Raw genomic sequence first — 16,348 nt, forward strand, 5'->3', positions numbered from 1 at the left:
TCTCTGCAAATTAAATACAGTTTTTTTAATCAAAACCCAGATGTATCTATCACCTCCCCTCCCTTCCTAGTTTCCTGTTAGAAATGCAGAATACTTGGAACAGAAACTAAACATACCACTAGATTATGAATTTTGTTTAAAAAGGTCATTTGTTTGTTTTGAAGGGTTACTTTTCATTGTTATTTAGAAACAGTTGCCCAAAGCAGAGCGCAAAGCTTAAGCTTGGCCTGCCCACACAACATATTACCGTGCTGATCTTCGATTAGCCCTGACCACTCGTGGCTTCTCGTGTGGCCACGGAGGGTGGGCGCAGGCTCAGCGCCACGCAGCCGCCTGTGATGGGGACGTGCCTGGATGCCACTGACTTTCTCATCCTGCCCTGCCCCCTGAAAATCTCTCCTGAAGCACCCGGCTGAAGCAAGAAGGGCTCTGGGGTGAGGTGTTGCACAGACACGGGGTGATTTACCTGCTCGTGCAGGGAGCCAGCGGCAGTGCCAGAAAGTGAGTCAGGTCTCCTCTGCTCCTTAAATTTAGACTTGTCAGCCTTCATCTCTCTCTGGAGCTTTGTGAAGCGTAACAGGATCCAAGGTAGTTACAAAACAATGTCAAAGGTGTTAAAATGATTACCATAAAAATACATCTGTGTTCTGCAGTAATGCCTTGAAATGCTACAGAGCTCTTGGAAACCAGAAGGGTAGCACCCGGCTGCTGGAGCATGTCTTGTGTGGACTCGGAGAAGAGAAGTCTGTTGAAATGGTAGGATTTTCTTTCCTTTTCAAATCATTATTGTAGGCAGTTTGAAAAAAAGCAATTCTATTTCCCATGTGATGCAGGTCTCAATCTAGCTTCTAAATCCCTCTAACCTGATTAAGGCCTTAAGAATTTCGACTATTGAAAAATGAGTTTTTTCATATGAATATCTTTGATTAATGTCCCCAGTGCAGTGAACAAAATTCGGTGCCTAAGTCTTATCTTGAGATATTCAAATAGCTCAGCCTGTAGGGATCATTCAACCCTACCAAAGGCTTTAATGTATGTATGTAAATATAGTTTACATATATAAAGCTTACATACATATATGTAAATGTAGCTTATGTATATGAGAGTTTACAGCCTATCTTGAGAAGGAATTTTCTTTTTACCTTTTTATGATGTGTAGTTGGGCAAACAGAGCCTGATCTAACCCAGGCAGTTTTGAGATGTCTGTTATCTTTGTCATCCTTTGGATCACACCTTCGTTAAAGGGAGGTGAAGCTCAGGGAGGTGAAGCTCTGGCATATGGATGGTGATTGCAGAGATGCGTCTTCATCTATGATAACATTTACTTTATAACACATACAGGAAAGGGTGTTAGCATAGAAGAATAGAGATCCAGGACCCTGATAAATGCACGTGGTGTGTGTTTTCCCTTGGGAGGGGGTGTTGCAATTTCCAGCTAAAGTTACTGTGCTTCTGAGGCTTGCCAAGTCCCTGTGCGCAGTTTGCCATACTCTGCTTTCTCGGAGCCACATGGCAATGGGATATGTCCACCTCAGCTTCTCACCTGCACTGTGCTGGCCACGGAGGAGGTCACTTGAGCTCCTGGAGCTGTGTGTCCGCTTGTGGTAGGGACCAAGTGGAGACAGATCTTGGCAGTGCCACCTGCCGTGAGCAGGAGTGTCCAAATCTGGCCAGCTTTGAGCCCTGTGATGGATCTGGCCTGGCCCTGAGGACCACGGACCTTGGGGAGCCACCACCTCCACCAAGGAGAGGGGAGCATTGAGCTTCCTTGGAAGCAGGAGACCATGATCATCTCACTCTTGTACTGCTTCTTCACTGCCCCTGGGGATACAGCCCCAGGGTTTGGTCTTGGAGTGTATCCAACACGTCTGCAGAGCACGGTCAAAGCCAGAGCAGGGGAGAGGAGCAGCCCGGGGCGAAATGGATGTAGCACCAGCACAAGCAGTGATGGGTGGTCTCGTTGCTCTCCGTGCTTTCCCTTCCCTGCCTCCCAACACTTCGTGGAGCTGTAAAGGTCAGAGCACTTAAACTCACTGAGGGAAATGCGGTGTGTAGTGTTTGACTTTTCAGAAGTACAGCGTGGTGGCGATTGTTAAACCTGCTTCCTTTCATGCACCAACAGCCCCTGCAAAATAACATGTTAACAGAATATATTTAGAAGCAGATGGCGAAGCAGCAAGCGAGCGCCGGAGAGCGGCTGAGTGCCGTGCCGGGAGCGCCGTGGGCAGGGCTCTGCAAAGCTGGAGGCGAGCGGCCAGGGCTGACCTGCAGCCTTGGGACAGGGCGCGTGGACAGGGCACGGGGGGTGTCTGCAGGCAGGGAGGGGAAGGAGGGTGAGAAGGGGGTGACAGCTCTGGTTGGGGGTGTGTCTGCAGGGTCGCTTGTGCCGCCTGTCCCCCCCCCATGCCTGCCCCCACCTCCCCGGCGAGGCGTTGGCCAGCCCAGGCAGCGCTCCCTGAAACCAGCCATGGGGAATTCGATAGCTTTGGGTTGGTTGGTGTTGACACAACCTCCAGGTACATCCTACTGATCTGATCTGAAGACGCGACCCCAACAGACTCCTGTTACGATGTACGAAGTGAGCAACAGCAGTCAGTCACACCTCTGGATTATTTCAAGAGTTGGAGTTACTCGTATGTTTTCAGCTGGCTCACAATGGCAGCACAAATGCAAATTGTAATCCTGCCAAGGAGACAAATCTTTGCATGTGCCCCGGAGCACTGAAAAGTACAATTTTCCTCGAGACATTCCTGGTTGCAACTGCAAGATAATCAATAACTTTTTTGAAAGTCACAAGATGCTGGATGATTTGTCTTTTCCTATGGAAAAATACTAGGATATATGATCTCGGTATGTGGTGGTAGCAATGGAGGAGCTATCGACAGAAATAGAGAATACTCTTGAGGATGCTTGCTAGCTGGCAGCTGAAAACTTGCCGTCTGAGCTCCCTTTTGGGTAATCGAAGGAGACTGGCTGTTAGCAATGGGAATTCGAAACCGTACCCAAGAACTGCGCTGAGCGTTCTTCCTCCAGGGTGGGAATACCAACTGGCTGCCTGTTTTGGCGCAAGGAGGGCCAAAAAAATAGACAACCATGGGGAGGAAGAGGCAGATGCAGGAGGGAGAAGCATACGGCGCTGGAAGTGATGTAGCGGAAACACTGCTGAGAGCGGAGGAGAAAACCAGATCGGTGCCTGTCCTGGGAAGGGAATGGGAAGCCAGCACGAGGTGCAGCCCAGGAGGGGGAGAGGGATGGATGCAGCAGAGAAGTGGAGCAAGGCAGGCCCCGTGGGTCTCAGGTGTTGCAATGGGGCAGGGGGGGCATGAGGGATAAAGCAATGCCAAAGGAGAGGTAACGGCAGGCAGCAGAAACTGAGCAAGCCTGTTCTCCAGCAAAAATTACAGCAGGAGTAGGCCACTGTGGTTTTGCCATCCAGCTATGCTAGGTGATTCAGAGAGAGACCCTCTTGGATGTAATTTGGTTGACCTGAAATCTCAAGATTATTCACAAGTATCTTGAAATGCTGGGGCTGAGCATGGGGGGTTGGTTTTGTTAAGACTCTCTCATTTCTCATACTGTCTTCACATCTGTGATATTTATGGGTAAAAATAATGCAGGACAAATATAGTTGTCTCTGTCTTTAAGAAATTAAAGTTGTTGTGATGCCTGGGGCTGTGACAGAGAGAGAGAGAGAGTTAGAGAAGTACAAGCAGAAAGCTGATGCTGTAGGGAGGCAAAGAGATCTGGAGTTAAATAAAGAAACCGGCTCCAGCATCATACTTCCACCCAGCCCCTCTCTGCTGGGCTCGCAGTCAATCAGCACGTGCTTCCCACAGCCCCTTCTGATATATTAATTAGCGCAGCACCCTAACAGGGAATGCGGAGAATCGTGTTTCGGCGGCGATAAGCTGAGCCTTTCTCTTTGTTTCAAAGCAGGCTGCCTCGTCCCGAGCTTTCAGCCACTGTCGCAGTAAGGGATGGAAGGAAAGCCAGAGAAGCTCTGATCTCTCGGTGGAGAGACAGGAGGCTGGAAAGGTGCTCCCTGCATGCTGGCAAAGTGGAGCGAGACAGAACTCGGAGACATCCCCCAGCAGAGCAGCAGCAGCAGCGAGCTCTCCAGAGAATTCCTGCAACAGCTTACTGCTTTTTAAATCTGGTCAATAAACATTAGATGAAATGGATGTTTCTTTGTCAATGCGTTTGTCTGAACTTCAGTTACACCAGGCACTAGCCGGGAGCCATAAAATGTCTTGTGCTGGCTTATTGAAGAGGAACTTTAATTACCTTATTAAGAATTGACCATTCTCTCCCAGTACAGAAAAATCAAAATCTGTCAGTGCAGTTCAATGATGATTTCTTGCATCCTGAAGAGCAAAGGGCCCAGCACTGCTGCTGAGATGTTCCAGTGTACACAAACTCCTGTCACAGTGAGAGTGTTTTCCTATCTCCTGTCTGCAGACACTGTCTGTCCAGTGTCGTTTTGTGAATGGTATTCAGAGTAAAACAAACGTGCTTGACCAAAACCCCAGGTTTGGGGTTTGGAAGTGGAGCACCGAGCTCCCGTTTGGGGTTTGTTTGGGGTTTAAAAGCAACTGTAGGATAGGGTGATGTGTTTGCGGGCAGCTTGCCGGCTCTGCCGGGATTAGGAAATGGAGAATCCTGCAGCATTGCCTCCCAGCTTAACCAGCCTAATTGAGATGTGGGGGACCAGGGAGGCAAGGCACAGGCACTGCTGTGACCCTGAACTTGTGCTGTTTCATACCAGACCATCAACTGGCAGTTCAGCTACTTGATGGGAGACTCGGTTTTGTGACTGGGCCCAAATGACAACTGCATAAACAAAGCAGAAATGCTGCCGAGCGGTTTGATGGTTTAGCTGGGCTTCCTGAGACCTTTCTCTCGAGTGATTCAGGCTCTCGTCCTTCACATGCTCAGAAACACATGCACACAAAGGATGTGCAGGCAATCTGCTTGTGGCAAGTTTGCTTGCTTTTTTTTTTTTTTTTTTTTTGTTATTTGTTATTAATCCCACTAAACCAAACGGTTATTTGTTATTAATCCCATTAAGCCAAATTTTACTGAAGGGGGGAAAATCGCTTGTTGCTATCCAAGCAATGCAATCTAATAAAGTCTCGGAGTCAGAAGGTGTATTTACCAGCTATTTACCTACCTCCTCGCCTAATCCCAAACACTGTAACCTGAACAAGACACCTCTCTTTGCCCTGCAGCCCAGAGGATTAGAATAACTCCTTCTGAAGGATCAAAATTTGCATCAGCTTGGAGAAACCCTCCACTGCACAACCCACCAGCCCTTTCCTGGGGACCGCAGAGCGCTGCGGAGCAGCACAGGACAGCAGAGTTTGACAAAGGGTGTTGAACTGTCCGCAAGTCATACGAGCAACAGGAATGATGAGGAATGACCTGCTTTAGGGGCTACCGTCACCTGTTATTTTTCGCAGAGCTCATCAGAGGAGGATATTTCATCCTCTCAGGTACCACAGGAGTTAAATACGGCATTGGTGGTTCTGTTTTTCACTTGTTGCAAGCAGCAGTCCAAGGGGGGTGGTACAAAAAGAAAGAAACAAGCTGGGATTCAAGATCTAATTTAGACTGTAGAGCCTCTGGTGATCACGGTTCCTCTCTCTGTGCAGCTGTGAGTGCTGGGGTCCTTCTCCAGAAACACAAGGTCCAGAAGCTACTGAAGGGCCGGTGTTAGTTAACCGGTAATAGCAGCAGGAGCCATAGAGTCTGCGAAGCAAAATCAATGGAGTAGGATCTAAAAGCTGTACTAAATAACTCCTCAATAATCATAAATCTTGTTATCAACAGCTCTCAAGCTGCTTTACGGTGGAAACGATGCCCTCGCTTTGCGGAGGCGGAAATTCAAGCGTCGAGAAATGAAGCGATCTGTTCCTAGACATGTAGGAGAGAAAAAAGGGTCTGGATTTCTGGGTCGGCGTGTTAGCTACGGGGCTACGTTGCCTCCCTCCCGTGACGCAGCGAATCGGCGTGGGAATAGCCTGCTGGCATTTTTCAGCTCTCTGGCAGGTGCTTTGGGGAAGCATTTCCCTCTGGGCCCCGCTGAGCAGGGACATCGGCCAGGACGGTGCCGGGTGGCACCGGAGGAGCAGGTTGGACACAGGGCTCGCGGTCTGCCTCTTCAGCCAGGAGCCTGCCTAATGGGGTCTGTCTCCTCTAAACTGGTCTCCGCGCACGCGGGAGAAGCAGAGCAGTCCACACACGGTTTAAAGATCTGCTTTGCAGCAGGTGATGGGAACAGCGGAGCTTGGGGAAAAAAAAACGGTGCCCGTTACACACACGCAGCAGTCCGACTCCATCCCTCCTCACTTCCCACGGCGTTTACCTCAAGAAAAAAGACAGCTTTTGTCTTAATTTATTTAAAAAGGACATCAGGCAGGGGTTAGAGAATATTCCCTGCTCCGCTTTTCCCCAGAGCCCTGCACAGGGTCTGGCTGAGCCCCTGCAACAATCAGCCTCTTCCCCGGGTTACTGATGGGAAACATACACCTGGTCTAAATGTGGGGTTCTAAGCAGCAGTGGATGGGTCAGGGCTAGGTTTCCCAGAATGACTTCTGGTGCAGCAAGAAATTCAAGTGGAAAATCATATATACAGGGACTCAGTTTTAAGTCAGAGCCTTTAACCACTGTCTTACCCTTTTTTTAACTTCTTTTTTTTTTTTTCCCCCTTTTTTTTTTTTTTTTTTTCCAATATTGAAGTCTATAAATTGATTAAACCAGTATTTACCTAATAGGAGGTAATGAGGACAAATCTCCTAAATCACTGTGGTGTGATTAAACAAGAAATCTTTCCCCAGGTGACATGCCTTATGGCTTCAGAGCTTGTGCTGGGGACAAAGAATAGGAAGCCACAGGCTGTGACTGTGCCAGTGTTTTAATGAGGATGAGAGTGAGCTTTTGCAGCAAAAAACCTGGGGCTTCGGCTCATGGCAGGGGTTCTCCTCTCTGCCGTGGCTTTGCATCAGCAGAGGGCAGCAGAGATTGGAAGAAAACATTGCTGTGAAAATTCTGCAGCAGTGGCCAGAAAGGGGGTGAAAAATATTCCTGCTGTACATTCGCATGAGCAACCTGTGTGTGCAAGGGCGGGGGGGCAGGGGTGGGTGTGCATTGCCCCCCCCGGTCCCTCGCCAGCCGAGAAGCACCGGCAAGGGCTCGCCAAGGGCTCGTCCCTGCGCCGCTGATGCGCTTTGAAGGAGTGCAAATGTATTTCTGTTCTTCTGGCCTATGCTTTGCGCCAGGATCTCACTCCTGTCAGCTGGCTGGCAGGAGGAAAATACCGCAGTTAAAGATTTGTAAGGAAGGCGAGAAGCAGTGTTCAGAAGGACTTCTGAGCCCTGGGTCTTGCTCTGGGCTGCGAAGAAAATAGAGCATGCAAAATGCTCAGTCCCTCTCGCCCAGCCGAGGCAAAAGGCTCGTGGAGGGACCTTTCCCCTGACAGTGATTTTTATTCACGGCGTGTTGGCAAGCTGCCCCTTTCCCTCCTTCTGCTGCAGCCGCCGCCGTGCCCCCAGCCCCCGGGAGCAGGCCCTGGCTGCCCCCACGACAGCAAACTTGTCTTTCTGCCTCCGACATTACCAGCGGCTTTCTCTCTGCGTTCCTCGTTCTCCTTACGCCTCCCCCTCCACGATTAAAGCCCGCGGGTTGCAAAACCAGCAAAGGGACAGCGTGAGCCCCCGCAGGCACCAGGTTCCTGCCAAACCCTGGCCCTGTGCTCTCCTGCCTGCCCTGGGCTCACCAGCAGCACCAAACGCCTGACCAAGGTGGTGCCAGGAAGCTTTACGTTGCCTCCTTAGAGCGAGCTGGGGCAACTTTGCGATTGAGGGCCAAATTTTCACAGCAGGGTTAAACACGTAGCAACGGGGAGTGCCAAAGCACATCACCATCGGCCCGTTTCTCAGGCTGCTGCGGAGAAATGGACTCTGCGCCCAGCAGAACAGTCTGGTTTTACCAGAAACCAAAATGAAGGGGCTGGGTAGAGAGTGCCCGCAGCTCCGCTCCGCCAGCTGACTGCTACCGCAAACACGGGGGAATTCCTCATGAAATAATTCAGCTTCATGGATGGGGAAAGCTACTGGCTGGACCGTGGCTCCCCGAAACAGGATTACAAGGGAGCCAATTATTCCTGTTGTATTGCAATTATTACAATTAACGTAAATAATTATAACTTGTTATTATGAGAAGTTCCGGCGGAAGGAAAGCGCTAACACTTGCTTTTCTTTAGAGTGAACCTCTCACTGAAGCAAAGCTGGCTGCTGAGGACTTGCAGGTATATAATTGGCATATATTTGAAGGATTAAACAGTCTAAAATATCCACCAGGCTGCTGACTGCTTTGGCACGGTGTCTTGCCTGTTCAGATGTGACTTTCAATTGTGCCTTTCACTTGTGCCTTATTATTTTCGCTTAGTTTTTTGCTTCCAGGAAGATTTCTGACTGTTGTCAGTACTCCAGGCAGAAAACCCGGTGAAAAAATACTGATGTCTCAGCTGCTGTGGCATAAGCCTTTTTAAATTATAAGGTATTTTTTACCAAAAAAGGAAGGAGCAGGGTGTTTCTTGCCTCGCTGGGATGGTGTATAGCAGGGCAGCACCCTTCCTCCTCTCCCATGCTCACCAGGAGGCCTTTGCACTGGTCCTGATTACATGCAGCCCATCGAAGCATGAAGGAAAATCAGGTGATTGGATGTGGTGCTAATGCATGCTGGCTTCATGCTCACTTGCATGAATTTAATTTTTTTTTTTTTTTTTTTTTTTTTTTTTTTTTTTTTGTAGTGCCTCTTTAGTGCAAGCCTCACAAGCAGTTGCTAGATGCGGACCTCCGCACAAGAAGTGGGCTCAGCACCATCTTTACCACAGTTTCTTGCTGCAGCTGAGTTTCAGACTGAAAATGTTGGCAGCCAAAGATATACTGAAGACAGGGGTGCTGGAGTTTCTCAGGCAGGTACAGAAGTACATGGTGCCAAGTGAGGCCCCCAGGTACAGAGCGTGAGGTAAGTGACCTGCTCTGCTAGGCGGGGAGGCACAATGGTGCTTACTGACATCTTTGAAAATTTTTTGTAGATTTGAGGCAGGTTTTTAAATCCAGGAGTGTAGAGGCAGGTTTTTAAATCTAGGGGTGTAGCAAGGGTCTTGCTTTACATCTCTTCCAGCACATGTCAGCGGTGGAATCCTGCACCAAGGCTCCCCAGGTAGCACCAGCACCAAACCCACCAGAGCTCATCAGCGTGGAGTTACACACAAACCCACCCTTCTGCCGTGGGCTCGGTCATCGCCCGGAGGGACCCGACCTCTCCCAGGCACCCCAGACTGCTGCAAACACTCCCTGTGAATAATCCATGGTGTCGTGGTTTAGGCCTGGTCGGCAGCCAACCACAGTGCAGCAGCTCTCTCTCCCTTCCCCTCTGGCAATGAGAAGGGACAGAGAGCCAGGCCTGGGTTTCGAGATAGGACTGGGATGGGGAAAAATTCCCCTTTATGATCACGAGCAAAAGGCAGACTCGTTAGGGGAAGAAAAAAAAAAGAACATACATTTATTACAGACACTAACAACACATAACGGAGTAAGACAGTGAGAAGCATTGCCATATCTTGAGAACACCTTCCCCCCACCCCTCCCTTCTTCCCGGGCTCAGCTCTGCTCCCGATATCTCTACCTCCTCCCCCAGTGGTGCAGGGGCAGGGAATGGGGGGTGCAGTCAGTGCTGCCACTTTCTTCATCTTCGGTGAGGGGAGTGTTTGGAACTTGTTCCCCCCTGCTCCATCGTGGTCCCCTTCTCACAGCAGACAGTCCTCCACAAACTTTCTCCTACTTGAATTCCTCCCACGGGCCGCAGCGTTCCCCACACTGCTCCGTCATGGGGCACTAACTTCCTCCGACTGGATTCCCTCCCACGGCTGCAGCCCTTCCCGAGCTGCTCCGGCGTGGGACTCCCCCGCATGCTGCAATCCTCCCAGCGCTGAATTACAGCAGCGGGGCTGCCTTTTCCCATGAGACCCCGGCCTTCTTCGGGCACAGAACTTTGATTATTCCGAGCAGGAGCCACAGGCCATAAATCAGTGTCTGCTCCACCGTAGATCTCCATGGGTGGCAGGGGGGGCCGCCCTGCCGTCTCCCCACAGGATACAGGGGGGTCTCTGCTCCAGCACACCTCCCCCCTCCTTTCTTCCTCCGTTCCTCCACTGACCTTGGTGTTCACGCAGCTGCAGCAACTCCTCCTCACCAGTCCCACTGCTCCTCACTACGTCCCTTCTTAAATACGTTATCGCAGAGGCGCAGCTGATGGGCTCAATTTCCCAAACAGAAGTGGAGCTGGCTTGGAGCTGGGGGAGCTTTGAGAAGCTTCTCACAGGGGGCCGCCCCGATAGCCCCCTCCCCTGCCACCAAAAAACTCCACCACTCAACCCAGGACACATGGTTAACGTTCAGCTTTGCAACTGGGGCCTTCAATGGTGACGTATCAGACCTGTCATGAGCAATTGTTTGTCTTCCTTGACTATATAAGCATTCAAATAGAGTCAAGTGAACAGAACTGTCCAAAGCCCACAGATTTTTTTGTTATTTATTTTAGTGAAAACTATTGATGGCAATTCTGAAAAGTCTGTTAGAACAGAGACATTACAGATGGAGTTTCTTTTCTTTTCCTTTTTTTTTTTTTTTATTTACAGCCCTGTCTGGAGCTTGAAGGAAAATGGTCAGTCTTGAAGTTTTGGTTACAAGCTTCATCAAAATTTTATTTAAGAGGAAAATATTTCAACATTTTTCAGTGCTGCCCCAGCAGTTCTTTCTGTGAATGCTCAAGGCTCATTTTAAAATTGGTTTCTGTAAGCAAAGCAACATGCATCTCTGAAATTCATTTTCGCTGAATATTTTTATATTCAGGAAAAGTTCCCTCCCACAGTTGTTCACCGAAAGCACACTGCACAAGGTTAGGAGCCTGGCCTCAGCAAATTAATTTTTAAGAAGATGCAAATCGGTGTTTCAAGTGCGGATGGCGCCTTTTAGTACACAGAAAGATTTCACTGTCAGGAGGCGGATATTCCTTGTTTACTGAGAAATTAAAGTCCATTCTCCCAGGTAGGCTTTAAGAGTCACAAAGTGACTAGGAGAAACCACTGAACCATGGGGCTGGTAAGGGAAAGCCCCAGCTATTAGCAATTAACAGCCAATTCAAGTCAGCTGGGAGAGGGAGGGACCTGCCCCTGTGTAACCCTGGTCCCTCAGCTGGGCCAGGGAAAACGGTGGGGGAAGAAGCAAAGGGCCAAGAGGTTCAAGCAGGCTGGGAGGGAAGGGCTGCCAGGAGGAATAAGGTGTTGTGAAGGGAGGCTAAAAGGCATGAGGGGAAGAAAGTCACGATGAAGGGATTCTTTAGCTATTTCTTTCAAGCAATAGTTATATTTCATTTCTTCTTTTTCTCTTTAGTAGATGCCGGGTCGCTCTGGCCCATCAGATAATAACTGCTGACAGGCATTCAGAATTAATAGGCAATTTGAAGCTACTTTTGGCTCATGTGAATGCTTCTGGTTGTCCTTCTGTAATGGTGGTACAGCTCAACAGCAATTCCCTATGATATGCTGGGTTTCTTTTTTCTTTAGTCACCGGGTAGGAGGTGGATTGCACAAGGCTTATAGTGACAACATACCGTGACAGCCTGGTCCCTGTCAACTCCATTTGGGCGGGGAGGGAAGAAGAAAGTGAAGCCCTTACTTGGGGATGAGGAAATTCTCCTTTCTCCAGCCCCTTAAAGCCAAATCAATTCCTCTTGCTGGAACTCTCCCCTGATTTATTACTACACACGAGATATTCCTTGGAGCTATGGCAAGGGATTTGTAGCAGTAGTAAGGATAAATTAAATTTCCTGGGGTTCAATCTCAAACAATTGAGAAGCTGGGCTATTCAGGAGCCATTCAAAGGTCCTAAGATGTAATGATATTTATTACCTTCACTGCAATTACAGCAGCTCAAGAATTCCACTTTGTATTGTCTGTTTTATATCAACATAAGAGCATAGATTGCTGTGACTAGAGCAATATTTGTGTTACAGTCTGCCTTCCAAAAAAATCCCAGTTGTGAATGGTAAATGCATTAAAAATAGGGAGATTTTTCTGCATGTTCTTATGTTTCAGTTGTAAATATTCATTTCATGAAACATATGGTAAATTGGGGAAAAAAATACATGTGCTGGATGTAGGAAGCCTGTAAAATAATCTGAGGACAGAGGAGAGAGGACTTCTTGTCAATTGTATCTTATTTTGTGGCCTTTACTGAAGTTGTTGTCATATCAAAGTGATGATTTGTTGTACTGTTTGCTTAGCATAACTCCAATCATGTTTTCCTCCTAGATTAACAGTGACAGTAGAGGCAAACTGGTGAAACTATATAGTAGCTTAGCAAAGTCTCGGGGACAGAGGAGCTGCACAAAGGGACGCATCATGCATGTTGGCATTTTGGGTGGAATTACCTGGGTTGCTGAGGTGGGGGGGTGTGGATGAAATGGGGAATTCATTGTGTGTAAACCCAGGTGCCCCATGCAAAAAGAAAGGAGCACAAGGGTGAGGTGCTTTTCAGTTCAAGATAAGCCTGAAGCAGTTGATCATTTTTTGAGGTCTTGTCCATCAAATAGCTCTCTATGTACAGTTCACTATCATGTCCTATAGTATGTGACGCATTCAGAGTGTGTTATTCAGGACTGGGGCTTCCTATGTAATGAGGAGCCTTTGAAAAACACTCTGGAGTTAAAGCACTGAGTTTTGAGCACATAAATGTGTGCCAATGATACCTACAACAGCAATACCCAGCCCTAACTGAATTCATGTGTTTTGGAAGTGAATTTAAAATAGTACATGTTGGAAATCGGGGGGGTGTAATCGCCTGTGCTTCTCAGTGGAGTGGTACATGAAGCACTTTGGGTGTCAACAGCAGGTACTCGCATTAGTTTGAAACAATACTTGAAAACTTCACAAGCACCTTGAACTTTAAAGGAAAATCACAAAGGGTGATTAAGGTTAGATTACAGCCTGATGGTGAACCAAAACTAGTATACAACTTGCCCAGTCTTAGGTTGTGTACATGTGCAGAGTTCATCTTTCCTCTTCCTTTCACTGTTACTGCCCTCTGTCTGCTTATTTTTTTCTGCATTTACTTCTCCCTTTGATTTATTTTTCACTTGTGCTCCCTGTCTCAAGAGACTGAGTCACAGTTGTAATCTGTTTGGACTCCCACCTGCAAATTTCCTTGTTCTCAGTACGTATCTTGACATACAACTGAATCCATTTTTCCGAAGGTGCTCTTGCCTGGGAGAGTGGTGCTTTGCTCTGTTACCGAGATCTCCCTCTCACTTGGCACCCTTTAACACCCTCCACCACATCATCACGCAGCTTTTCCGTGACCAGTCCATTAGCACAGTCTCCTTCCCTCCCTCACAGCTTGCTCCCAGCTCTTTACTCAGTACCCTTCCTTCTGCTGATATCAACTCTGGAGCTTTATCCCTTGACTCTCCTCGTGACATCTGCTTTCACATCCTTGAAAACTTCCTACCCTGCTGTTGCTGCTTCATGCTTCAAACTCTGCTACTCCGCTTCTGGTGTGCGAGGGGGGTCTCCAAACCCCCACACATCACCACGCCTTAGGCAGACAGCAGTCTTGAAAGGTGCTTCTTCCCTCCGATCCAACCCCTCACGTTGCCCTGATGCCGCTCTGTGCCGCCGGGACCGGAGTCAGTTGATTATTCATGCAAAAATGGTTTTTGAGCACTGGATTTTTTGATTAGGTGTTAGCTATCAAACCAGTGCTAAAGTCCATGTTAGGTGGTGCTTATACTCAGTTCTTGGAAAATGCCACAAGGTTGTTATTTTTTCAATATGTAAATAAACACAGAAATGCCACTGCCTTTCTCTCATTAAAATGATTAGGGGAACTGTAGGGAAGACTCAGACATACAATAGTGACACCATTTGTTGTTTGATACCCTCCATGGACAGCACTGAGGCCGCTCGGTTGATGAGATATTAATACTGGGACAGACTTTGAAAGCCCTAAAGAATACCATAGCTCCCTAATAGCTGCAAAAAGCACTAACCAATCTGGCCTGAGAAAACAACGGGAGGTGGGGACGGAAATCCCTGGGACAGGTAGTCATGTCCCTCGTCACACAGGTGGTCTTCCTAACTGCAGGGGATTGAGCAGCTGACCTCAAGTTGTGAGTGATGACGCTTTGCCTCGTCTCTTCTGTCACTTTGTGCCCTGCTCCTGCAGAGCCGGCCCCGGGCTGAGGGCTGGATGGAGGGGGGGGCAGCTGCTGGGACAAGTCAGCCAACTCTATGGAGAAGATCTGGGAGCTACAGAGAAGCCAGCAGGCCAAAGGAGCACCAAGGGTTCTTTCTAGTCAGCCGTCGTGTGTACAGCTGAGGCACGGCTATTCCGGCTGGGATGCAAAAGCACGTGGACGAGGCTCACAGGGTTTCTTACAGGAGCAGACAACGGCCCCCTCTCGGTGCACTCTTCCAAAAAACCTTTTCAGAGGCTACTCTCCAGCAAGCCTAATTCTACAACGCGGTCCAAACTGATGCAGGAGACAGCCCCTTCTGCTGGCCGGGATGGCTTGGTCCCTTTGCATTCAAGCTCTTGTCGGTTTGCTCGCAGTTGCCCCAGTGAACAGGGCAGCAGGACACGGGCCGTACCCCACGCGGCAGGAGTCCCCCCGGGGAGGAGCGCTGCTGTGGTACTCCCAGAGAGCAGCGCTGAGCCACCGGCCCCAACAGCAGGGAGCTCTCCCAGCTAAGCTCCATGGCACAGCTCTGCCAGAAACACAGTTCTACCTTACAGGATCGATTGGGAGTTTCTGACTGTGCTGCTTGGTTTTTATTTTGATGGCTACTGTTTAGCAAATCGATCCCATGCCTCTCCTTTTAGAGATTACAACTGTTCATGGGCATCCTGCTCCTTGCCTGCACTGCTTTCTATGACTGACTCTGACACTATTATTTTTGTTACTTACAACCATCTGCAGCCGGAAGTTTAATGTTGACAGGCAAAGATTATATGCTAATATTAAGAATTCCAAGACAGCTGATATTTGAAGTGGTATCTCACTCACCCCTGGACTCTTTCTTTATACTGAACTAATAAAATGCTGAACATAAAAGGATATTTTCTCAGTGTAAGCAACTTGCCATAAGCTACTCGTGCACAACCATGTTCATACAAATAATACGTTCAGTAGTGGCATTTGAAAATAGTATCTCACTAGATAGATCTACTTGCTTTGCATTTGTCTTGGTTACCTACTAAATATCACATCTACATTTGGATGTGCAGCCAGAGTTAAAAAGGGATCACTGTGTGCAGCGTCAGGCGGGCAGCAGTGGTGAGCAGGCTTTCCCCAATCTTGCACTCTTCATACCTAGGCAAGTCCAGGCATGGAAATGCTGTATCACACGCATGGACAAGGGCAAAACTTGGTTCTCATTACAAGAAATGGTGAACCAGAAGGAAAGAACCCAGTTTGAACCTCAGATTCCGGAGTTCAAGACTTGCAGTTAAAAAACAGGAGAGTATGTTTGAAAACAAATTTTCAAAAGTAGCTGTACTCTTGAACCAGACAGCTCCTGAAGTCTCATAATGTTAAAAAAAAAAAAAAAAAAAAAAAAGTTAAAGAATGGGTACTATCAAATGAGAAGCTGATTTATTTTCCAGTGTCTGTCTAGGCCAGTGCCTTGTTTGCTGCTAAGGGACACACACATCACCGCACTGGATAATTGGGGAGTGAACTGCATTGCTAGAAAACTTTATCATGTGTCAACGGTAATTTGCTGAGGTCCTGAAACACAGGGGATTTTACCCCTCATGCATTAGCTAACTAGACTCTTCTCACAACCTATGTAAGTTGTTAATTTTTTTTTTTTTAAAGTTTCCAAGGATAATTGGGCAAGAGGGTTCCATGGGCTATTTGCATGTTTTAGAGTATTCAATATCTGTGTGCTGCTTTCTCTTATTTTCTGAAAGAATATATGGGAGGTTTCAGTTCACTTCCCCACACTTTTTGCTGCTTTAGATATATTTTTATGGTATTTCTTCCCACTTCTTTCCTCCCTCAGCTAAACGTTCCCAGTATTTCCAGCCTCTGCTTACCTCAGACTTACCACTTCACTGCCTTTTTGAAGCTCCAAACTGGGCTCGCTTTTGTGCTGCCAACTGTTTTGCAGACATACTGAACAGAATTCAAGAGGCACGGAGTCCCCCAGCAGAACCCGTGCTGCTTTGGCCTGGGCCTGTCACATGAATCTTGAGATTATACACTTCCTAAAATGATCTTT

The 16,348-nt window shown here is 48.1% G+C and overlaps 1 long non-coding RNA gene across 1 annotated transcript; it reads left to right on the forward strand.

Annotated features, from left to right (window-relative positions):
- The first annotated feature begins 431 nt into the window (after nt 1–431).
- On the forward strand, nt 432–4,085 carry LOC116960776. The gene is made up of 3 exons (XR_004406564.2): nt 432–501; nt 654–756; nt 3,937–4,085. It is a non-coding gene; the product is annotated as an uncharacterized LOC116960776 (long non-coding RNA).
- Nucleotides 4,086–16,348: the final 12,263 nt, after the last annotated feature.

The sequence above is a fragment of the Tyto alba genome, unplaced genomic scaffold, assembly GCF_018691265.1.
Source record: "Tyto alba isolate M040663 unplaced genomic scaffold, T.alba_DEE_v4.0 Super-Scaffold_16, whole genome shotgun sequence".
Classification (NCBI taxonomy): Eukaryota; Metazoa; Chordata; class Aves; order Strigiformes; family Tytonidae; genus Tyto; species Tyto alba.